Source organism: Rhinoraja longicauda, chromosome 31 (genome assembly GCF_053455715.1).
Source record: "Rhinoraja longicauda isolate Sanriku21f chromosome 31, sRhiLon1.1, whole genome shotgun sequence".
Classification (NCBI taxonomy): Eukaryota; Metazoa; Chordata; class Chondrichthyes; order Rajiformes; family Arhynchobatidae; genus Rhinoraja; species Rhinoraja longicauda.
In genome coordinates, this window is record NC_135983.1 from 28,003,190 (window position 1) to 28,028,677 (window position 25,488).

General features: G+C 46.0%; 1 protein-coding gene across 1 annotated transcript in view; it reads left to right on the top strand.

Annotated features, from left to right (window-relative positions):
- The window catches only part of LOC144608556 (alpha-(1,3)-fucosyltransferase 7), a 53,128-nt gene that overhangs the window by 13,256 nt on the left and 14,384 nt on the right, over positions 1-25,488 (top strand). The gene's annotated exons all lie outside the window — the stretch shown is intronic.

The following is a 25,488-nucleotide window of genomic DNA, read 5'->3' on the forward strand; positions in this document are numbered from 1 at the left end:
TCCCCTGTCAATTTTCCTAGTTACATCCTCAAATAATTCCAGTAGATTTGTCAAGCATGATTTCCCCTTTGTAAATCCATGCTGACTCGGAATGATCCCGTTACTGCTATCCAAATGCTCAGCAATTTCATCTTTTATAATTGACTCCAGCATCTTCCCCACCACTGATGTCAGACTAACTGGTCTATAGTTACCCGTTTTCTCTCTCCCTCCTTTCTTAAAAAGTGGGATAACATTTGCTATCCTCCAATCCACAGCAACTGATCCTGAATCTATAGAACATTGAAAAATGATCTCCAATGCTTCCACTATTTCTAGAGCCACCTCCTTAAGTACCCTGGGATGCAGACCATCAGGCCCTGGGGATTTATCAGCCTTCAGTCCCATCAGTCTACCCAAAACCATTTCCTGGATCATTCCGAGTCAGCATGGATTTACGAAGGGGAAATCATGCTTGACAAATCTACTGGAATTTTTTGAGGATGTAACTAGGAAAATTGACAGGGGAGAGTCAGTGGATGTGGTGTACCTCGACTTTCAGAAAGCCTTCGACAAGGTCCCACATAGGAGATTAGTGGGCAAAATTAGAGCACATGGTATTGGGGGTAGGGTACTGACATGGATAGAAAATTGGTTGACAGACAGAAAGCAAAGAGTGGGGATAAATGGGTCCCTTTCGGAATGGCAGGCAGTGACCAGTGGGGTACCGCAAGGTTCGGTGCTGGGACCCCAGCTATTTACGATATACATTAATGACTTAGATGAAGGGATTAAAAGTACCATTAGCAAATTTGCAGATGATACTAAGCTGGGGGGTAGTGTGAATTGTGAGGAAGATGCAATAAGGCTGCAGGGTGACTTGGACAGGTTGTGTGAGTGGGCGGATACATGGCAGATGCAGTTTAATGTAGATAAGTGTGAGGTTATTCACTTTGGAAGTAAGAATAGAAAGGCAGATTATTATCTGAATGGTGTCAAGTTAGGAAGAGGGGATGTTCAACAAGATCTGGGTGTCCTAGTGCATCAGTCACTGAAAGGAAGCATGCAGGTACAGCAGGCAGTGAAGAAAGCCAATGGAATGTTGGCCTTCATAACAAGAGGAGTTGAGTATAGGAGCAAAGAGGTCCTTCTACAGTTGTACCGGGCCCTGGTGAGACCGCACCTGGAGTACTGTGTGCAGTTTTGGTCTCCAAATTTGAGGAAGGATATTCTTGCTATTGAGGGCGTGCAGCGTAGGTTCACTAGGTTAATTCCTGGAATGGTGGGACTGTCGTATGTTGAAAGGCTGGAGCAATTAGGCTTGTATACACTGGAATTTAGAAGGATGAGGGGGGATCTTATTGAAACATATAAGATAATTAGGGGATTGGACACATTAGAGGCAGGAAACATGTTCCCAATGTTGGGGGAGTCCAGAACAAGGGGCCACTGTTTAAGAATAAGGGGTAGGCCATTTAGAACGGAGATGAGGAAGAACTTTTTCAGTCAGAGAGTGGTGAAAGTGTGGAATTCTCTGCCTCAGAAGGCAGTGGAGGCCAGTTCGTTGGATGCTTTCAAGAGAGAGCTGGATAGAGCTCTTAAGGATAACGGAGTGAGGGGGTATGGGGAGAAGGCAGGAACGGGGTACTGATTGAGAGTGATCAGCCATGATCGCATTGAATGGCGGTGCTGGCTCGAAGGGCTGAATGGCCTACTCCTGCACCTATTGTCTATTGTCTATTGTCTATTGTCACAGCGCCAGAGACCCGGTTTCGATCCTGACTACAGGTGCTGTCTGTACGGAGTTTGAACATTCTCCCCGTGACCTGCGTGGGTTTTCTCCGGGTGCTCCGGTTTCCTCCCACACTCCAAAGACATACAGGTTTGTAGGTTAATTGGCTTGGTATCATATCATATCATATCATATATATACAGCCGGAAACAGGCCTTTTCGGCCCTCCAAGTCCGTGCCGCCCAGCGATCCCCGCACATTAACACTATCCTACACCCACTAGGGACAATTTTTACATTTACCCAGCCAATTAACCTACATACCTGTACGTCTTTGGAGTATAATTGTAAGTTATTATATATTATAACAATTATATAATTGTAAGTTATATAATTGTAAGTTGTCCCTAGTGCGTGTAGGATAGTGTTAATGTGTGGGGATCGCTGGTCAGCACGGACTCGGTGGGCCGAAGGGCCTGTTTCCGCACTGTATCTCTAAAAGGCTCAGCACACATACAAGTTGTTATAGTGTTTGAGGAATAGTTACAGCTACTAACTTTGTTTGTTACTTAAATGGCTTCCTCTGCAAATTTGGTTGGATAATTCTGACAGATGTTGAACCATTTGCCAAGTTCAACTCGATTGCAGGTCTGATTTGATTTATTTAATCCATAAATGCAATTATTGTTGAAACCATTGACTAATTGAAAGGACGCAGTGATTAAATATTGGGTGGAATTACTGCTGTGTTCTCCTGAGCAAAGTCTGTGGAATTAATGTTTTATTGCAATGCACTGAATCTAACAATTTAATTCATCTTTGCCATGTTTTGTCTAGTACTCCCCTAATGGCTTCTTACATGTTTGATCATTCGTAAAAGTTTTCCAAATGGAAATGTGAGACTGTCTCAGTTTTTCATTCCGTAAAGAACTCGAATGCCATTCTATTGTTTCTTTATAAGATCATAAGATCATGTGATAGGAGCAGAATCAGGCCATTCGGCCCATCAAGTCTACTCCGCCATTCAATCATGGTTGATCTACCTCTCCCTCCTAATCCCATTCCCCTGACTTCTGCCCATAACCTCTGACAACCGTACTAATCAAGAATCTCTCTCTGCCTTAAATATATCCACTGACTTTGCCTCCACTGCCTTCTGTGGCAAGAATTCCACAGATTCACCACCCTCTAATGAAAGAAATTCTACCTCATCTCCTTCTTTATTCAAAGTTGTAGGTTAGTGTTAGTGTGCAGGGATCGCTGGTCGTCACGGACTCGGTGGGCCGAAGGGCCTGTTTCCGCGCTGTATCTCTAAATCAGGAATATCTGGTGGACAATGTTAATGGTTTTGATTTCTCCAGACAGTTTTCCCAAGTGCCCAATATAAAGGTCAGATGCTGATCGAGCTAGTCTTTACCTTCCAGGAGCTGAAACATTCACAGCATAACAATAAATAACAGGAGTACAACATGGATAATAAATATGAGTTGTCCCTGAGGTCTCTGGTTGCCATCTGAAGCCTTCCTGATTAGATTAGATTTTTGTTTAATCATCAGGTAATAAACATCAATCGTTTCAACTGACGACACACACAAAATGCTGGAGTAACTCAGCAGAAAAGCAATAGGTGACGTTTCGGGTCAAGACACTTCTTCAGATTTCATTTCTGCTGCTTAGACCAGTCCAGCAGTGTCACGCACAGAAGCATATTTCAATCAATCTTGGACAAGTTTTCCTGATATATTACGAAGTTATCATATGAACATGATATAATGCAGGAATGTTCTTGAGTTCGTAAGTGATAGGAGCAGAATTAGGCCATTCGGCCCATCAAGTCCACTCCACCATTCAATCATGGCTGATCTATCTCTCCCTCTCAACCCCATTCTCCTGCCTTCTCCCCATAACTATTCAAGAATCTGTCAATCTCTGTCTTAAGAGCATCCATTGACCAGGCCTCCACAGTCTTCTGTGGCAATGAATTCAACAGATTCACCACCCACTGACTAAAGATATTCTTTCTCATCTCCTTCCTAAAAGAACATCCTTTAATTCTGAGGCTGTGCCCTCTGGTCCTAGACTCTCCCACTAGTGGAAACGTCCTCTCCACATCCACTCTATCCAGGCCTTTCACTATTCGGTAAGTTTCAATAAGGTCCCCCTTCGTTCTTCTAAACTCCAGCGAGTACAGGCCCAGTGCCGACAAACGCTCATCACAGGTTAACCCACTCATTCCTGGGATTAATGCCTCTAGAACTAAAAACTACTGAAACTGAAACATTTAAATTTTTAATTTTTTAAATTTTAATGCATTCCTGACAAGGAACATACAATCTATGAAAACATCACTACATTTTGTTCGCAGCAATATTTCATAACTTTTGGGTTGCACGGTGGCACAGCGGTAGAGTTGCTGCCTTATAGCACCAGAGACCCAGGTTCCATCCCGACTACGGGTGCTGTCTGTATGGAGTTTGTACGTTCTCCCCGTGACCTGCGTGGGTTTTCTCCGAGATCTTCGGTTTCCTCCCACACTCCAAAGACGTGCAGGTTTGTAGGTTAATTGGCTTGGTGTAAGTGTAAATTGGTCCTAGTGTGTGTAGGGTAGTGTTAATGTACGGGGATCGCTGGGCGGCGCAGACAAGTTGGGCCGAACGGCCTTTTTCCGCGCTGTATCTCAAAACTAAACTGAACTAAATTCAAATGGACAGAATTGCTATCAGACAGTTTCTTGTTTCGCTGAAGTGTCTGTTCTACAGAATCCCTTGAGGTTGTACACCATCTCTTTGTGCTTATTTCTACGCTAACTAACCATTGTTTGACAAATCTGGATTCCTCATTCATTTCTGCAGATTTGTCTTAAAAAATGTGCCCACAACAGCTGCAATTGTGTTTTTGTGACACAAGGGCCAAACCTGAAACACAACTCATGACTTTGCTTACGTCTTTCTGCCAAAATCGCCCAGCTACATTTGGGCCACGTCAGGTGGAAGACTCAAATTACCAAATAAAAGTGTTTTTTATTTCACAAAATGCTGGAGTAACTCAGCAGGTCAGGCAGCATCTCAGGAGAGAAGGAATGGGTGATGTTTCAGGTCAAGACCCTTCTTCAGACTGAACCAGATTTGTACCAGCATCTGCAGTTATTTTCTTATACTATATAAAAGTGGTTAATCTTTCATATTCCACTACCGACGCACCCAGCTCAAAAGCCAAGCGATCTCCCGATTGCCAAACACTTTAACTCCCCCTCCCATTCCCACACTGTCCTTTCTGTCCTGGGCCTCCTCCACTGTCAGATTGAGGCCCAGCACAAATTGGAGGAACAGCACCTCATATTTCACTTGGGCAGCTCACACCCCAGCGGTATAAACAATTTCAAGTGACCCTTGCTTTCCCTCTCTCTCTGCCCCTCCCCCATCCTAGTCCTCCTGCCAATTCCACTGATGGTATCCATATAATTCTTCGTTATAGACACAAAATGCTGGAGTAACTCAGCGGGTCAGGCAGCATCTCTGAAGAGAAGGAATAGATAACTTCTCAGGTTGAGATCCTTATTACCTCTTCCACAACCAACAATGGAGCATTGTGGACTCTGCCTTTCCTTGGCCATCGATGCCGGCTCTGATTTGTTCTCAACCTTTTCATACCCTCTAATTTCCCTCTCCCCTGACTCTCAGTCTGCAGAAGGGTCCCAACCCAAAACGTCACCTATTCCTTTTCTCCAGAGACGCTGAGTTACTCCAGCACTCTGTGAAACGTCACCTATCCATGTTCTCCACAGATGCTGCCTGACCCACTGAGTTACTCCAGCATTCTGTGAAACGTCATCTATCCATGTTCTCCACAGGTAGACAAAAGACAATAGACAATAGGTGCAGGAGGAGGCCATTCGGCCCTTCGAGCCAGCACCGCCATTCAATGTGATCATGGCTGATCATTCTCAATCAGGACCCCCGTTCCTGCCTTCTCCCCATACATCCTGACTCCGCTATCCTTAAGAGCTCTATCTAGCTCTCTCTTGAATGTATTCAGAGAATTGGCCTCCACTGCCTTCTGAGGCAGAGAATTCCACAGATTCACAACTCTCTGACTGAAAAAGTTTTTCCTCATCTCCGTTCTAAATGGCCGACCCCTTATTCTTAAACTGTGGCCCCTGGTTCTGGACTCCCCCAACATTGGGAACATGTTTCCTGCCTCTAACGTGTCCAACCCCTTAATAATCTTATACTTTTCGATAAGATCTCCTCTCATCCTTCTAAGTTCCAGTGTATACAAGCCTAGTCGCTCCAGTCTTTCAACATATGACAGTCCCGCCATTCCGGGAATTGCTGCCTGACCCGCTGAGTTACTCCAGCTTTTTGTGTCTGCCTTCAAAACCCAAGGAGCTTGTTTGGGAAGACACGGTTTGGGAAGACGTGGTCCAAATGTCACTGGATAAATCGGAGGCATTCAAGTGTTTCAAAGCAAACTCTCCACCCGCTTTCAATATATCAGTTTTAAACATTCAGGCCACCTTTAGCTTAAGGTGAGAGGCGGAACCATTAATGGAATTGTGCGTGCAAGTTCTTTACACAGAGGGTGCCAGGGGTGGTGGTGGAGGAGGCACGTACCATAGTGGCATTTAAGAGGCTATCAGATAGGAACAGAGATGTGCAGTGAATAGAGGGATATGGATCATGTAAGTTCATAAGATCATGTTATGGATCATGTAGGTTCATTAGACCAATGTTAGACGATTGGTCCATCAAGTCTACTCCGCCATTCATTCATGGCTGATCTATCTCTCCCTCCTAACCCCATTCTCCTGCCTTCTCCCCATAACCCCTGATAACCGTACTAATCAAACAATGGGATACAGGAGTCGAGACCAAGATGGAAGCCATCGGAATTAACCATAACGTGCCAGAGTTGCAAAAAAACGTGCCTGTGTGAAAAATGATGGGCATTTGCACAAAGGAAATTGTTTCCTAGCTGTTAACACACCTCCAGATTCAGGGACAGTGTCTTCCCAGCTGCTGTCAGGCAACTGAACCATCCTACCACAACGAGAGAGCAGTGCTGAACTACCATCCACCTCATTGGACTATCGTTGCCTTTGCTGGCTTTGTCTTGCACGAGACGTTATTCACGTTTTTCCCTTGATCATATATCTCTACATTGTATTGGCTCGATTGTAATATAAGAAGATAACTGCAGATGCTGGTACAAATCGAAGGTATTTATTCACAAAATGCTGGAGTAACTCAGTGGGTCAGGCAGCATCTCGGGAGAGAAGGAATGGGTGACGTTTCGGGTCGAGACCCTTCTTGTATCGATTGTAATCATGTATTGTCTTTCCGCTGATAGACACAAAATGCTGGAGTAACTCAGCGGGTCAGGCAGCATCTCTGGAGAGAAGGAATGAATGGGTGACGTTTCGGGTCGAGACCCTTCCTCAGACTGGTGTCAGGGGAGTGGGCGGGACAGAGATAGAACAGTAAGACTGGTGGGAGAACTGGGAAGTGGGAGGGGCAGAGAGAGAGGGAAAGCAAAGAGCTATTTGGTCAGAGAAGTCAATGTTCATACCGCTGGGGTGTAAGCTGCCCAAGCGAAATATGAGGTGCTGTTCCTCCAATTTGAAATCAAAATATACATAAGCCGATGGAGGAAAGAAAACTGCAGACGCTGGTTTAAACCGAAGGTAGGCACATGATGCTGGACTAACTCAGCGGGTCAGGCAGCATCTCTGGAGAGAAGGAATGGGTGATGTTTCGGGTCGAGACGCTTCCTCACGCTGATGTCAGGGGATGGGGCGGTCCCGCCCCGAAACTTCTCTCCAGAGATGCTGCCTGACCCGCTGAGTTACTCCAGCATTTTGTGTCTACCTTTTGCGGTTGCAGCTCCTAGACTGTGGAACAGCATCCCTCTCCCCATCAGAACTGCCCCCTCTATCGACACCTTTAAGTCCAGGCTCAAAACCTATTTCTACTCCCTAGCGTTTGAGGCCCTCTGAGGGGGCGCTGTGAACTATTTATGTATGTGCTGTTATGTTTGTGTGCCATTGTATGTTCGTTTCTTAGTACCTGAACTTATGTACAGCACTTTGGTCAACGTGGGTTGTTTTTAAATGTGCTATACAAATAAAATTGACTTGACTTGACATAAGCCAAGCGTTGTCTCTCTGGCACTGTGCTCCCCCTGCTGGCTGTACTTGCTTTCACTTTGTTTATTTTAAGACTCTCATCCTGATGCTCATTACTATCAGTGAAGCTGTCTACACACACTGTATGGTCTATTCTTTCAGCAGCTTATTGAAACAATAGACAATAGACAATAGGTGCAGGAGTAGGCCATTCAGCCCTTCGAGCCAGCACCGCCATTCAATGCGATCATGGCTGATCACTCTCAATCAGTACCCCGTTCCTGCCTTCTCCCCATACCCCCTCACTCCGCTATCCTTAAGAGCTCTATCCAGCTCTCTCTTGAAAGCAACATTTTAGTTGAGTTTAGTTGAGTTGAGTTGAGTTGAGTTGAGTTGAGTTGGGTTGGGTTGGGTTGGGTTGGGTTGGGTTGGGTTGGGTTGGGTTGGGTTGGGTTTGGGTTGGGTTGGGTTGGGTTGGGTTGGGTTTGGGTTAGCTTAGTTTAGAGATACAGCATGCAAACCAAAATGGCGGCGCTGCCATAGCAGCTGCGGCTTACCTGCGGTCCATTTGTCTTTGTGTTTTTGTTGTTTTTTTGTCTTAATTGTAGTTGTAATGTGGTGTTTTTGTGTTTGTGTACTATGTGTGTATGTGGGGGGGAGGGGGGGAACTGGGTGTGTTTTCCATTCCTGCTGCGGCCTACCATCGGCCCAACTCCTGGAGCTGGCGGCCTCCAGGGCTCCGGTTCGCTGAGCCCGCGGATCGGACTTACCATCAGTGGAGCCGGCTGTCTTCGGAGGCTGCGGGAGCGGCTGCGACTCGCCTTAAGCTCGGCCCGCTGCGGACCGTCCGGCGCGGCCTGCAACCACAACAACCTGACCGCGGGAGAAGACGGCAGGAGAAGGGAAAGACATTGTGACCTTCCATCACAGTGAGGAGAGGACTGGAGGAGACTCACTGTGATGGATGTTTCTTTGATGGATGTTTCTTTTTTTGTGTGTTTTTGGGGTTGTGTAATTTTAATGCCTATTTAATGCTTTTATTGTTGGACTGTGGGTGACTGAATTTCGTCCAATATTGGATGACAAATAAAGCTATCTTGAATCTTGAATCTAAACAGGCCCTTCGGCCCACTATGTCCTTGCCGACCAGCGATCTCCATTCTTAGCACGGTCCTAAATGGAATAAAGTGTAGGATTAGTGTAGATGGGCGTTTGATGGCAGGCAAGGACTCGGTGGAAAAACGGTCTGACCTGCTGAGTTGCTCCAGCAATGTACAGTTTAGTTTATTAGATTTTTTTAGATTTAGATTTAGATTTAGATTTAGAGATAAAGCGCGGAAACAGGCCCTTCGGCCCATCGGGTCCGCGCCGCCCAGCGATCCCCGCACATTAACACTATCCTACACACACTAGGGACAATTTTTTTAATTTTTTTTACATTTGCCCAGCCAATTAACCTACATACCCGTACGTCTTTGGAGTGTGGGAGGAAACCGAAGATCTCGGAGAAAACCCACGCAGGTCACGGGGAGAACGTACAAACTCCGTACAGACGGCGCCCGTAGTCGGGATCGAACCTGAGTCTCCGGCGCTGCATTCGCTGTAAGGCAGCAACTCTACCGCTGCGCCACCATGCCGCCCTATATTGTCTCGTGTACCGAGGTACAGTGAACAGCTTTTGTTGCGTGCTAACCAGTCAACGGAAAGATAATACAGGATTACTATTGAGCCATTTACAGTGTACAGATACATGATAAGGGAATAACGTTTAGTGAGAGATAAAGCCAGCAAAGTTCGATCAAAGATAGTCCGAGGGTCACCAAGGAGGTATGCAGTAGTTCAGCACTGCTCTCTGGTTGTGGTAGGATGGTTCCGTTGCCTGATAACAGCTGGGAAGAATCTGGAGGTGTGCGTTTTCACACTTCTGTACCTCTCGCCCGATGGGAGAGGAGAGAAGAGGGAGTGACCGGGGTGAGACTGGTCCTTGATGATGCTGCTGGCCTTGCCGAGGCAGCATGAGGTGTAGATGGAGTCGGTGGAAGGGAGGTTGGTTTGTGCGATGGTCTGGGCTGCGTCCATTTCCATGCCTGTCCGTGGCTGTTTCTGTGCTGTTTGTCTCTAACACTGACTTGTAACCTTCTGAAGAAAGGTCCCGACCCGAAACGCCACCCATTCCATGTTCTCCAGAGATGCTGCCTGACACGCTGAGTTACTCCAGCACTTTGTGTGCGTTTCTGTGCTGTATGTCTCTAACTCTGATTCTAAACCTTCAATCACCTGAGTGGTTTGATGAAATCCTCCCTTCCTCCAGTAGAGGGCAGAGGAAGACTACACCTGACTTTACCTGAACTCCCATATTCCATTCTCAGAAGAACAAATATTATCAGCAGTGTCACGAGTATTTTGTTCCAATATTTGCTGCCTTTAATCAGTGTTGTGTGTGGTAAACGACTAACGCCCAACTGCCTTGTTAAATATGCACACCCACGCCTCGACTTCCACAGAATGCTTAGGAAGTTAGGCATGTCCCCAACAACTCTCACCAACTTCTACTGGAGTGCCGTGGAAAGCATTTTATGGGGATACATCACAGCTTGGTTTGGGAACAGCTCCGTCCAAGACCGCTAGAAATTCCAGCAAATTGTGGACTCAGCAAATTGTGGAGGGGGGGGATAAGGGGGAATAAGGGGGGTTGAGGAGGATGGAGTGGGGGGGGAGGGGGGGGGAGTGGGGGGGGCAGGGAAGAGGGAGGGGGAGGGCACGGAGTGAGGGGGAGGGGGGAGGGAGGGAATAGACAATAGACAATAGGTGCAGGAGTAGGCCATTCGGCCCTTCGAGCCAGCACCACCATTCAATGTGATCATGGCTGATCATTCTCAATCAGTACCCCGTTCCTGCCTTCCCCCCATACACCCTGACTCCGCTATCCTTAAGAGCTCCATCTAGCTCTCTCTTGAATGCATTCAGAGAATTGGCCTCCACTGCCTTCTGAGGCAGAGAATTCCACAGATTTACAACTCTCTGACTGAAAAGGTTTTTCCTCATCTCAGTTCTAAATGGCCTAACCCTTATTCTTAAACTGTGTGACCCCCTGGTTCTGGACTCCCCCAACATTGGGAACATGTTTCCTACCTCTAACGTGTCCAACCCCTTAATAATCTTATATGTTTCGATAAGTTCCCCTCTCATCCTTCTAAATTCCAGTGTATACAAGCCTAGGCGCTCCAGTCTTTCAACATATAACAGTCCCACCATCTGGGAATTAACCTAGTAAACCTACGCTGCACGCCCTCAATAGCAAGAATATCCTTCCTCAGATTTGGAGACCAAAACTGTACACAGTACTCCAGGTGTGGAAGGGGGAGGAGAGGGTGCCGCACCAATGCAGGAGAGGAGAGGGTGCTGCACTAATGCAGGAGAGGAGAGGGTGCTGCACCAATGCAGGAGAGATTTGGGTCCAAGGGGTCCACTTGGTCTAGTGTCCCTCTAAATCTGTCCTATCCATGCATGTGGGGATCGCTGGGACAAAAGGTGACATCACCGCCCCGCGCCCCACGTGACTTCACCCAGCCAGCGGCCAGGTGCTCCCGCTCCACCAATGGCGGCCGCCCGGGCCGAGACGCGGGTTGCTACGCCACCTTTGTTTGGCGAACACACTCGGCCCCGCTCCCCAAACCCACTCCGTTAGCCTACACAGTCCAGGCCTACACTGTCTGGGCCTACAGCGGCCCCCGGGCCTACAGTGTCGGGGCCTACAGTGTCCGGGCCTACAGTGTCGGGGCCTACAGTGGCCAGGCCTACAGCGGCCCCCGGGCCGACAGTGTCGGGGCCTACAGTGTCCGGGCCTACAGTGCCCGGGCCTACAGTGTCCGGGCCTACAGTGCCCCCGGGGCCTAATACAGGGCAAAGGCTGTCCCGTACGGGACAAACAAATTTAGCCCAAACTACGGGATGTCCCAGCTAATACGGGACAGTTGGCAACCCTATCGCTGGTCGACACGGACTCTGTGGGCCAAAGGGCCTGTTTCCGTTCTGTATCTCTAAATTAAACTCTCCTAATCACGCAATTCCGATATCACAAGCTGTTTATAAGAGGGCTTCCCTTCCAGGACACAGTTGGCTGTGTCAGTACTTATGTGTGGCAGCCAATATATGAAATCCCATTGTAATTTGATCATTAATATTCCTGAACTTGGTTTCCTTCTTTAAATAAATGAGGTGACCAAACGCCAGGGACTTTCTGCATGGTTAGTTTAGTTTAAACACCAGGGAAACAGGCCCATCAAGTCCACACCGACCAGCAATCCCCGCACACTAGCACTCTCCTACACACACTAGGGACAATTTACAATTTACAGAAGCCAATTAATATATAAACCTGAACGTCTTTGGAGTGTGGAGGGGTAAACCCAAGCATTCACGGGGAGAACGTATAAACTCTGTACAGACAGCACCTGTAGTCAGGATCGAACCCAGGTCTCTGGCGCTGTGAGGCAGCAACTCTGCCGCTGCCCCATCTGAATGCTTATGTTACATTTCTTCTATTTTTCTTTCAATAATCCGTGCCTTTCCTTAAGTTTCTGATGTTCCAATGTTCTCTCGACTCTGGATCAGTTCGTGTGGACTGGAGGGTAGCCAATGTAACTCCACTTTTTAAGAAAGGAGGGAGAGAGAAAAAACAGGGAATTATGGACCAGTTCACTTTACATCGGTAGTGGGGAAGATGCTGGAGTCGATTATTAAAGATGTCATAGCAGTGCATTTGGAAAGCAGTGACAGGATCGGTCAAAGTCAGCATGGATTTATGAAGGGGAAATTTCTGGAATTTTTTGAGGATGTAACAAGTAGAATGGATAAGGGGGAGCCAGTGGATGTGATGTATCTGGACTTTCAAAAAGCCTTTGACAAGGGCCCACACAAGAGATTAGTGTGCAAAATGACAGCACTTGGTATTGGGGTAGGTTATTGACATGGGTAGAGAACTGGTTGGCTGGCAGACAGGAAGTAAAGAGTAGGAATTAACGGGTCCTTTTCAGAATGGCAGGCAGTGACTAGTGGGGTGCCGCAAGGCTCAGTGCTGGGACCCCAGTTATTTACAATATATATTAACGATTTAGACGAGGGAATTAAATCCAAGTTTGCAGATGACAATAGACAATAGGTGCAGGAGGAGGCCTTTGGGCCCTTCGAGCCAGCACCGCCATTCAATGTGATCATGGCTGATCATTCTCAATCAGTACTCAATGACACAAAGCTGGGTGGCAGTGTGAGCTGTGAGGAGGATGCTAGGAGGCTCCAGGGTGACTTGGACAGGTTAGGTGAGTGGGCAAATGCATGGCAGATGCAGTATAATGTGGATAAATGTGAGGTTATCCACTTTGGTGGCAAGAACAGGAAGGTAGATTACTATCTGAATTGTGTCAGATTAGGAAAAGGGGAGGTGCAACGAGACCTGGGTGTGCTTGTACATCAGTCACTGAAAGTAAGCATGCAGGTACAGCAGGCAGTGAAGAAAGCTAATGGCATGTTGGCCTTCTTTGCGAGAGGATTTGAGTTTAGGAGCAAGGAGGTCCTACTGCAGTTGTACAGGGCCCTGGTGAGACCGCACCTGGAGTATTGTGTACAATTGTGGTCTCCTAATTTGAGGAAGGACGTTATTGCTATTGTGGGAGTGCAGCGTAGGTTCACCAGGTTAATTCCCGAGATGGCGGGACTGACATATGATGAAAGAATGGGTCGACTGGCCTTGTATTCACTGGAATTTAGAAGGATGAGAGGAGATCACATAAAAACATATAAAATTCTTAAAGGATTGGACAGGCTCGATGCAGGAAAAATGTTCCTGATGTTGGTGGAGTCCAGAACCAGGGTCACAGTTTAAGAATAAGGGGTCGGCCATTTAGGACTGAGATGAGGAAAAACCTTTTCACCCAGAGAGTTGTGAATCTGTGGAATTCTCTGCCACAGAAGGCAGTGGAGGCCAATTCACTGGATGTTTTCAAGAGGGAGTTAGATTTAGCTCTTTGGGCTAACGGAATCAAGGGATACGGGGAAAAAGCAGAAACGGAGTACTAATTTTAGATGATCAGCCATGATCACATTGAATGGCACTGCTGGCTCGAAGGGCCGAATGGCCTATTCCTGCACCTATTATTTGTTTCTATGATCCTGATGGGATTGCGATTATAAAGTTAGTTCCCAAATTAAATGCATTTATAGTCATTGAGTAATACAACTGGCCCTTCCCCTCAATAGACAATAGACAATAGGTGCAGGAGGAGGCTATTCAGCCCTTCGAGCCAGCACCGCCATTCAATGCGATCATGGCTGATCACTCTCAATCAGTACCCCGTTCCTGCCTTCTCCCCATACCCCCTCACTCCGCTATCCTTAAGAGCTCTATCCAGCTCTCTCTTGAAAGCATCCAACGAACTGGCCTCCACTGCCTTCTGAGGCAGAGAATTCCACACCTTCACCACTCTCTGACTGAAAAAGTTCTTCCTCATCTCTGTTCTAAATGGCCTACCCCTTATTCTTAAACTGTGACCCCTTGTTCTGGACTCCCCAACATTGGGAACATGTTTCCTGCCTCTAATGTGTCCAATCCCCTAATTATCTTATATGTTTCAATAAGATCCCCCCTCATCCTTCTAAATTCCAGTGTATACAAGCCTAATCGCTCCAGCCTTTCAACATATGACAGTCCCGCCATTCCGGGAATTAACCTAGTGAACCTACGCTGCACGCCCTCAATAGCAAGAATATCCTTCCTCAAATTTGGAGACCAAAACTGCACACAGTACTCCAGGTGCAGTCTCACCAGGGCCCGGTACAACTGTAGAAGGACCTCTTTGCTCCTATACTCAACTCCTCTTGTTATGAAGGCCAACATTCCATTGGGTTTCTTCACTGCCTGCTGAACCTGCATGCTTCCTTTCAGTGACTGATGCACTAGGACACCCAGATCTCGTTGAACATCCCCTCTTCCTAACTTGACACCATTCAGATAATAATCTGCCTTTCTATTCTTACTTCCAAAGTGAATAACCTCACACTTATCTACATTAAACTGCATCTGCCATGTATCCGCCCACTCACACAACCTGTCCAAGTCACCCTGCAGCCTTATTGCATCTTCCTCACAATTCACACTACTCCCCAGCTTAGTATCATCTGCAAATTTGCTAATGGTACTTTTAATCCCTTCATCTAAGTCATTAATGTATATCATAAATAGCTGGGGTCCCAGCACCGAACCTTGCGGTACCCCACTGGTCACTGCCTGCCATTCCGAAAGGGACCCATTTATCCCCACTCTTTGCTTTCTGTCTGTCAACCAATTTTCTATCCAAGTCAGTACCCTACCCCCAATACCATGTGCTCTAATTTTGCCCACTAATCTCCTATGTGGGACCTTGTCGAAGGCTTTCTGAAAGTCGAGGTACACCACATCCACTGTCTCTCCCCTGTCAATTTTCCTAGTTACATCCTCAAAAAATTCCAGTAGATTTGTCAAGCATGATTTCCCCTTCGTAAATCCATGCTGACTCGGAATGATCCTGTTACTGCTACCCAAATGCTCAGCAATTTCGTCTTTTATAATTGACTCCAGCATCTTCCCCACCACTGATGTCAGACTAACTGGTCTATAATTACCCGTTTTCTCTCTCCCTCCTTTCTTAAAAAGTGGAATAACATTTGTTATCCTCCAATCCACAGGAACTGATCCTGAATCTATAGAACATTGAAAAATGATCTCCAATGCTTCCACTATTTCTAGAGCCACCTCCTTAAGTACCCTGGGATGCAGACCATCAGGCCCTGGGAATTTATCAGCCTTCAGTCCCATCAGTCTACCCAAAACCATTTCCTGCCTAATGTGGATTTCCTTCAGTTCCTCCATCACCCTAGGTTCTCCGGCCCCTAGAACATTTGGGAGATTGTGTGTATCTTCCTCAGTGAAGACAGATCCAAAGTAACGGTTTAACTCGTCTGCCATTTCTTTGTTCCCCATAATAAATTCCCCTGCTTCTGTCTTCAAGGGACCCACATTTGCCTTGACTATTTTTTTCCTCTTCACGTACCTAAAAAAACTTTTGCTATCCTCCTTTATATTATTGGCTAGTTTACCCTCGTACCTCATCTTTTCTCCCCGTATTGCCTTTTTAGTTAACTTTTGTTGCTCTTTAAAAGAGTCCCAATCCTCTGTCTTCCCACTCTTCTTTGCTATGTTATACTTCCTCTCCTTAATTTTTATGCTGTCCCTGACTTCCCTTGTCAGCCACAGGTGTCTCTTACTCCCCTTAGAGTCTTTCCGCCTCTTTGGGATAAATTGATCCTGCAACCTCTGCATTATTCCCAGGAATACCTGCCATTGCTGTTCTACTGTCTTCCCTGCTAGGGCCTCCTTCCAGTCAATTTTGGCCATCTCCTGCCTCATGCCTCTGTAATCCCCTTTGCTATACTGTAATACTGACACTTCCGATTTTCCCTTCTGCCTTTCCATTTGCAGAGTAAAACTTATCATGTTGTGATCACTGCCTCCTAATGGCTCTTTTACCTCTAGTCCCCTTATCAGATCAGGATCATTACACAACACTAAATCCAGAATTGCCTTCTCCCTGGTAGGCTCCAGTACAAGCTGTTCTAAGAATCCATCTCGAAGGCACTCTACAAACTCTCTTTCCTGGGGTCCATTTCCAACCTGATTTTCCCAGTCTACCTGCATGTTGAAATCTCCCATAACCACCGTAGCATTACATTTTTGACACGCCAATTTTATCTCCTGATTCAACTTGCACCCTATGTCGAGGCTACTGTTTGGGAGCCTATAGATAACTCCCATTAGGGTCTTTTTACCCTTACAATTCCTCATTTCTATCCATACTGATTCAACATCTCCTGATTCTATGTCACCCCTTGCAAGGGGTGACATAGTGTCCACATCGACTAAGATGCCCCAACTGTGACCCCTGGTTCTGGACTCCCCCAACATCGGGGACATTCTTACTTGTCCAATCCCTTAAGGATTTTATATGTTTCTATAAGATCCCCTCTCATCCTGCTAAACTCCAGTGAATATAAGCCCAGTCAACCCATTCTTTCCTTCTCCCCAGCTCGACATTCATGTAACCAACAACTAGAGAGCAAACTTGAGCTACTATCTTCCTCATTGTGACCCTCGGACTATCTTTGATTGGACTTTACCTTGCACTAAATGTTAGTCCATTTATCATGCATCTGTACACTGTAAACGGCTCGATTGTAATCACGTACTGTCTTTCCGCTGACTGGTTAGCATGCAACAAAAGCTTTTCACTGTACCTCGGTACACGTGACAATAAACTAAACTAAATTAAATTAAACTAATATAACATGAAACAGAGAATAATGGAACATTGTCAGGTGGGACACAAAATGCTGGAGTAACTCAGCGGGTCAGGCAGCATCTCTGGAGAGAAGGAATGGGTGACGTTTGAAGTCTGAAGAAGGGTCTCGACCAGAAACGTCACCCATTCCTTCTCTCCAGAGATGCTGCCTGACCCGCTGAGTTACTCCAGCATTTTGTGTCTACTTTCGATTTATACCAGCATCTGCAGTTTTCTTTCCTATTGATCAGGTGGGATACAGGGACCAGTGGAGAAAATGTTTGGAGTATGTAGTAAAGTCTTTGGTAAGTTTAGTTAAACTTTTAAGAAACTAAACTCAAACTAATAAGAACATAATTTGCACTCTGAACATGTGACAATGAAAGCCCCATTGAACCATTGAAACCTCTTTCAAAATGCCACCTAGGATGCTCCCACTTTACCTACTCATCTCATCCTGCCTCTGCACTCTCCATTCACCTTCTGCATGCCCTTTCTATTCTCCAGGGGATATTTTGGGATATATATATATTTGTGCACGGTGGCGCAGCGGTAGAGTTGCTGCCAGACAGCGCTTGCAGCGCCAGAGACCCGGGTTCCATCCCGACTACGGGCGCTGTCTGTACGGAGTTTGTACGTTCTCCCCATGACCTGCGTGGGTTTTTCTCCGAGATCTTCGGATTTCCTCCCACACTCCAAAGACGTACAGGTTTGTAGGTTAATTGGCCTGGTGTAAGTGTAAATTGTTCCTCGTGTGTGTAGGATAGTGTTAGTGTGCGGGGATCGCTGGTCGGTGTAGACCCGGTGGACCAAAGAGCCTGTTTCCGTGCTGTAACTCTAACCTAAACTAAACTAAATCTACCAAATCGGTTATTCTTCATTTTATTTTCTGCTGGGATTTGGTCTGGTACTTTAGTTGTCCTATCTACTGTGAAGTACAGGAACATTTATTTTTGTGTACAGTTCAGCACAAGTATCACTACACTTAGGCATTTCCTATGCTGACTTCCTTTCCTGAATTCAAGTTTCTGGGACCTGAGAATACAAAATCCCAATTAACAATATCTGAAGAGTAATTTATCATAACCATACTTGAAGGCTCAGAAGCCACAAAGTTTTCCAAGCACAGCAAAAAAAAAATGCAGATACACAAAAAAATCTTTCCCGGTAAAATTACTGGCATTGCTATAGTTGAAGAATATTTCCAAGTACAAGTTCTTATCAAAAGACACCACAGATATCCTTCCTCCTGTTATTAGAATATTGATTAATGTCGTGATAAGTGTGCAGTGGTGATTGATCGTTTTTCATCACCTCTGGCTCTTCCTTTATTTACGGGATGGTTGACTGGTAAAACATTTGTTTCCCGTAGACCTTTATTTACAGGAACATGGAACATGGGAAGCTGAGGCTCTTCCAACCTATGTTGACCATATTTGACATTTTCTGTTTCTCTTCAAGCACGGTGGCGCAGCGGTAGAGTTGCTGCCTCACAACGCCAGAGACCCGGGTTCCATCCCGACTACGGGCGCTGTCTGTATGGAGTTTGTACGCTCTCCCCGTGACCTGTTTGGGTTTTCTCCGAGACCTCCGGTTTCCTCCCACACTCCAAAGACGTACGGGTTTGTGGGCGAATTGGCTTCTGTAAAATTGTAAGTTGTCCCTAGTGAGTGCATGGGATCGTGTTAGTGTGCTGGTCGGCACGGACTCGGTGGGCCGAAGGGCCTGTTTCAATGCTGTATCTCTAAACTAAACTAAATTAAACTAAAATACACACAGCGTTCATTCAAATGACCTATGCCACTGAAGATAGAACAAAATGCTAATCAATGGGATTAATACAGATGGGTTCTTGATGGGTGTGGAAACATAGAAAATAGAAAATAGGGGCAGGAGTAGGCCATTCAGCCCTTCGAGTCAGCACTGCCATTCAATATGATCATGGTTGATCATCCAAAATCTGTACCCCGTTCCTGCTTTCTGCTTGATTCCATTAGCCCGAAGAGCTATATCTAACTCTTTCTTGAATATACAAGCGATTGGGCTTGTTTACACTGGAATTTAGAAGGATGAGGGGGGATCTTATTGAAACATATAAGATAATTAGGGGATTGGACACATTAGAGGCAGATAACATGTTCCCAATGTTGGGGGAGTCCAGAACAAGGGGCCACAGTTTAAGAATAAGGGGTAAGCCATTTAGAACGGAGATGAGGAAGAACTTTTTCAGTCAGAGGGTGGTGAAGGTGTGGAATTCTCTGCCTCAGAAGGCAGTGGAGGCCAGTTCGTTGGATGCTTTCAAGAGAGAGCTGGATAGAGCTCTTAAGGTTAGCGGAGAGAGGGGGTATGGGGAGAAGGCAGGAACGGGGTACTGATTGAGAGTGATCAGCCATGATCGCATTGAATGGCGGTGCTGGCTCGAAGGGCTGAATGGCCTACTCCTGCACCTATTGTCTATTGTCTACATCCAGTGAAATGGCCTCCACTGCCTTCTGTGGCAAAGAATTCCACAGAATCTGGGTGAAAAAGGTTTTTCCTCATCTCAGTCCTTAATGGCCTATCTCTTATTCTTAAACTTTGTGACCCCTGGTTCTGGACTCCCCCAACATCGGGAACATTTTTCCTGCATCCAGCCTGTCCAATCCCTTAAGAATTTTATATGTTTCTATAAGATCCCCTCTCATCCTATAGAAACATATACAAATCTGAAGGGGTGGGCAGTGAGTGGGGCCTACCTGTGTGATGAATGACTCTAACCACTCGTTGTTCAACGCTGTTTATCTGAACCTGTGAGTTAACGGTTTTAAGTGCCTGGTGCACCATTTCATATCTGAAGAAGGGTCTCGACCCGAAACGTCACCCATTCCTTCTCTCCTGAGATGCTGCCTGACCTGCTGAGTTACTCCAGCATTTTGTGAATAAATACCTTCGATTTGTACCAGCATCTGCAGTTATTTTCTTATATTTCATATCTCATCATCGATTCAGCGCCTGAAGAATATAACACCTTGCGAGATAAACTCCCTAGTGTGGTGACTCCGGTGAATATGTTCTTCTTCAGATAATCTCTGCACTTCTTAACTATCACCCGGTGGTGCAGTGGTAGAGTTGCTGCCTCACAGCATCGGAGACCTGGGTTCCATCCCGACTACGGGTGCTGTCTGAGCGGAGTTTGTACGTTCTACCCGTGACCTGCCTGGGTTTTCTCCGGATGCTCCGGTTTACTCCCACACTCCAAAGACGTGCAGTTTTGTAGGTTAATTGGCTTGGTAAAAATTGTAAATTGCCCCTAGTGTGTGTAGGATAGAATTGGGTAATCGTTGGCCAGTGTGAACTCGATGGGCCGAAGGGCCTGTTTCCACTCTGTATCTCTAAACTAAAGTAAACTAGACACATTAGGTCATAAGGTCATGTGATAGGAGCAGAATTAGGCCATTCAGCCCATCAAGTCCACTCTGCCATTCAATCATGGCTGATCTATCTCTTTCTCCTAACCCCATTCTCCTGCCTTCTCCCCGTGATCTCTTCTATGTGGAAACAAACCTGCTACCTAGCCTATCCATCTCCCTCCTAATTTTACATACCTCTTACAGGTCACACCTCAGCCTCCAGTGTACTAAAGATATGTCTTTAAAACAAGCAACTATAATTAGAGGCAGCCTATCTGGCACTATTTTGTACATGTTCATTCAAATAAGACTCCTTATTGACTTCTCTAACCATATAACCATATAACCATATAACAACTACAGCACGGAAACAGGCCCGTTCGGCCCTACCAGTCCACGCCAACCACTCTCTCTGACCTAGTCTCATCTACCTGCTCTCAGACCATAACCCTCTAATCCCCTCTTATCCATATACCTATCCAATTTACTCTTAAATAATAAAATCGAGCCTGCCTCCACCACTTCCACCGGAAGCCCATTCCATACAGCCACCACCCTCTGAGTAAAGAAGTTACCCCTCATGTTACCCCTAAACTTTTGTCCCTCAATTCTGAAGCTATGTCCCCTTGTTAGAATCTTCCCCACTCTCAAAGGGAAAAGCCTACCCACGTCAACTCTGTCCGTCCCTCTTAAAATTTAAAAAACCTCTATCAAGTCCCCCCTCAACCTTCTACGCTCCAAAGAATAAAGACCCAACCTGTTCAACCTTTCTCTGTAGCTTAAGTGCTGAAACCCAGGCAACATTCTAGTAAATCTCCTCTGTACTCTCTCCATTTTGTCGACATCCTTCCTATAATTTGGCGACCAGAACTGCACACCATACTCCAGATTCGGCCTCACCAATGCCCTGTACAATTTTAACATTACATCCCAACTTCTATATTTGATGCTCTGATTTATAAAGGCAAGCATACCAAACGCCTTCTTCACCACCCTATCCACATGAGATTCCACCTTCAGGGAACAATGCACAGTTATTCCCAGATCCCTCTGTTCCACTGCATTCCTCAATTCCCTACCATTTACCCTGTACGTCCTATTTTGATTTGTCCTACCAAAATGCAGCACCTCACACTTATCAACATTAAACTCCATCTGCCATCTTTCAGCCCACCCCTCCAAAAGGCCCAAATCTCTCTGTAGACTTTGAAACTCTACTTCATTATTAACTACACCACCTATCTTAGTATCATCTGCATACTTACTAATCCAATTTGCCACACCATCATCCAGATCATTAATGTAAATGACAAACAACAGTGGACCCAACACAGATCCTTGGGATACTCCACTAGACACTGGCCTCCAACCTGACATACAATTGTCAACCATTACCCTCTGGTATCTCCCATTCAGCCATTGTTGAATCCATCTTGCAACCTCACTATTAATACCCAACGATTTAACCTTCTTAATCAACCTTCCATGTGGAACCTTGTCAAATGCCTTACTGAAGTCCATATAGACAACATCCACAGCCTTGCCCTTATCAATTTCCCTGGTAACCTCTTCAAAAAATTCAAGAAGATTAGTCAAACATGACCTTCCAGGCACAAATCCATGTTGACTGTTTCTAATCAGGCCTTGTTTATCCAAATAATTATATATATTGTCCCTAAGTATCTTTTCCATTCATTTTCCCACCACAGACGTCAAACTAACAGGTCTATAATTGCTAGGTTTACTTTTAGAACCTTTTTTAAACAAAGGCACAACATGCGCAATGCGCCAATCTTCCGGCACCATCCCCGTTTCTAATGACGTTTGAAATATTTCCGTCATAGCCCCTGCTATTTCTGCACTAACTTCCCTCAATGTCCTAGGGAATATCCTATCAGGACCTGGAGACTTATCCACTTTTATATTTTTCAAAAGTGTCCGTACCTCCTCTTCTTTAATCCTCATAATTTCCACCACTACTCTACTTGTTTCGCTTACCTCACATAATTCAATATCCTTCTCCTCGGTGAATACCGAAGAAAAGAAATTGTTTAATATCTCCCCCATTTCTTCCGGCTCAGCACATAGCTGTCCACTCTGACTCTCTAATGGACCAATTTTATCCCTCGCTATCCTTTTGCTATTGACATATCTGTAGAACCCCTTGGGGTTTACTTTTACATTACTTGCCAAAGCAGCCTCATATCTTTTTTTCGCTTTTCTAATTTCCTTCTTAAGATTCCTTTTACATTCTTTATATTCCTCAAGAACCTCATTTACTCCATGCCGCTTATATTTATTGTATATCTCCCTCTTTTTCCGAAACAAGTGTCCAATTTCCCTGGAAAACCACGGCTCTTTCAAATTATTATTCTTTCCTTTCCACCGAACAGGGACATAAAGACTCTGTACTCTCAAAATGTCACCTTTATATATCCTCCATTTCTCTATTATATCCTTTTCATAAAACAAAAAGTCCCGTTTCACTCCTTTTAAATCCTTTCTCATCTCCTCAAAATTAGCCTTTCTCCAATCCAAAATCTCAACCCTTGGTCCAGATTTGACCTTCTCCATAATTATATTGAAACTAATGGCATTGTGATCACTAGACCCAAAGTGCTCCTCAACACATACCTCCATCACCTAACAGGAGGTCCAACACTGCCCCTTCTCTGGTAGGTACCTCTACGTATTGCTGCAAAAAACTATCCTGCACACATTTTACAAACTCCAAACCATCCAGTCCTTTAACAGAATGTGATTCCCAGTCTATGTACGGAAAATTGAAATTACCCACAATCACTACTCTGTGCTTACTACTAATATCTGCTATCTCCTTACATATTTGCTCCTCCAATTCTCGTTCCCTATTTGGCGGTCTATAATACACCCCTATAAGTGTTGCTAAACCTTTCTCATTTCTGAGTTCCACCCAAACAGCCTCCCTAATCGAGCCTTCTAGTCTGTCCCGCCAAAGCACTGCTGTGATATCCTCCCTGTCAAGCAATGCAACACCCCCACCTCTTGCCCCTCCGATTCTATCACATCTGAAACAATGAAATCCTGGAATATTTAATTGCCAATCGCAACCCTCCTGCAACCATGTTTCACTGATCGCCACAACATCATACTTCCAGATGTCAATCCAGGCTCTAAGCTCATCCACCTTTCTTACAATGCTCCTAGCATTAAAATATACACATTTAAGGGACCCATCATTTCTTATTCTCAGTTTATTTCTTTTCCCTTCTTTCTCTCCTACATATTGGGTCTGAGTGTTTCCCTTTTCTGCCTCCTGCCTCACACACTGCCTATTAGCTATCTGTGTTTGAGTCCCTCCCCCCAACCGTACTAGTTAAAAGTCTCCGCAATTACCTTAGCAAATCTCCCCGCCAGGATATTGGTTCCCCTCAGGTTCAGATGCAACCCGTCCTTTTTGTACAGGTCATACTTCCCCCCGAAGAGGTCCCAATGATCCAGAAACTTGAATCCCTGCTCCCTGCACCAGTTCCTCAGCCACGTATTTATCCTCCACCTCACTCCATTCCTATTCTCACTATCGCATGGCACAGGCAGTAAGCCTGAGATTATTGCTTTGGAAGTCCTTTTTTTTAAACTCTCTTCCTAGCCCCCTGAATTCTCCTTTCAGGACCTCTTCCCTTATCCTACCTATATTGTTGGTACCTATATGTACCACGACCTCTGGCTCCTCTCCCTCCCCTTTCAGGATATCCTGGACACGCTCAGACACATCCCGGACACCGGCACCAGGGAGGCAAACCACCATCCGGGTCTCCCAACTGCGTCCACAGAATCGCCTATCTGACCCCCTCACTATAGAGTCCCCTATTACTACTGCTCTCCTCTTCCTTTCCCTACCCTTCTGAGCAACAGGGCCGGACTCCGTGCCAGAGGCCCGGGCACCGTCGTTGCCCCCAGGTAGGCTGTCCCCCCCAACAGTACTTAAACAGGAGTACTTATTTCCAAGGGGTACAGCCACCGGGGTACTCCCTAGTCCCTGCCTCTGTTCCTTGACCCCCCTAACAGTGACCCACTTGTCTACCTCCCGTGGTCTAGGAGTGACCACCTCTCTGTAACTCCTATCTATAACCTCCTCACTCTCCCTGATCAGACGGAGGTCATCAATCTGCCGCTCCAGGTTCCTAATACGGTCCCTTAGGAGCCCCATCTCGTCACACCTGGCGCAGATGTGGATGTCTGGAAGACTATCAGACTCCCAGATTCCCCACATCCGACACCCAGAACAAAAAACTGCCCTGGCACTCATACTCTCCAAACAAAGCCCCGTGCTCGGTTTCTAAACCTACCGCCCGGCCGCTGCTCCAACCGCTCCAACCGCCCACCCAAAAGAACTGAGTGATCTCCTGGGAGAGGCGAAAAACCGGATTAAAAACCCAGGCCAATTTGGGAAAAAAAATCCGGGAAATTCCTCTCCGACCCCAAGCTAGGCGATCGAAACTTGTCCGGGAGATCACACAGGTCTTACTCCTTACTATCCCCACACAATACTTCCCAAGCAACACAGCTTGGTGATACTGCTGCTGCTGCTGCTGATTGCTGCTGATTGCTGCTGATTGCTGCTGATTGATTGCTGCTGTCATCAAGTAACCCTTGCTTTCCCTCTCTCTCCATCACTTCCCCATCCTAGTTCTCTGACCAGTCTGACTGTCCCTCTGTTGAAACGCCTTTCCTGTAACATGGTGCCCAGAACTGAACACGCTACTCAAAATGCAGTCTCACCATCATCTTATTCAACTGCAACATGACCTCCCAACTTCTACTCAATACTGATGAAGGCCAATGTGCCAAAAGCCATTTTGACCACCCTATCTGTCTGTGACTCGACCTTCAAGGAACCATGCACCTGCACTCCTAG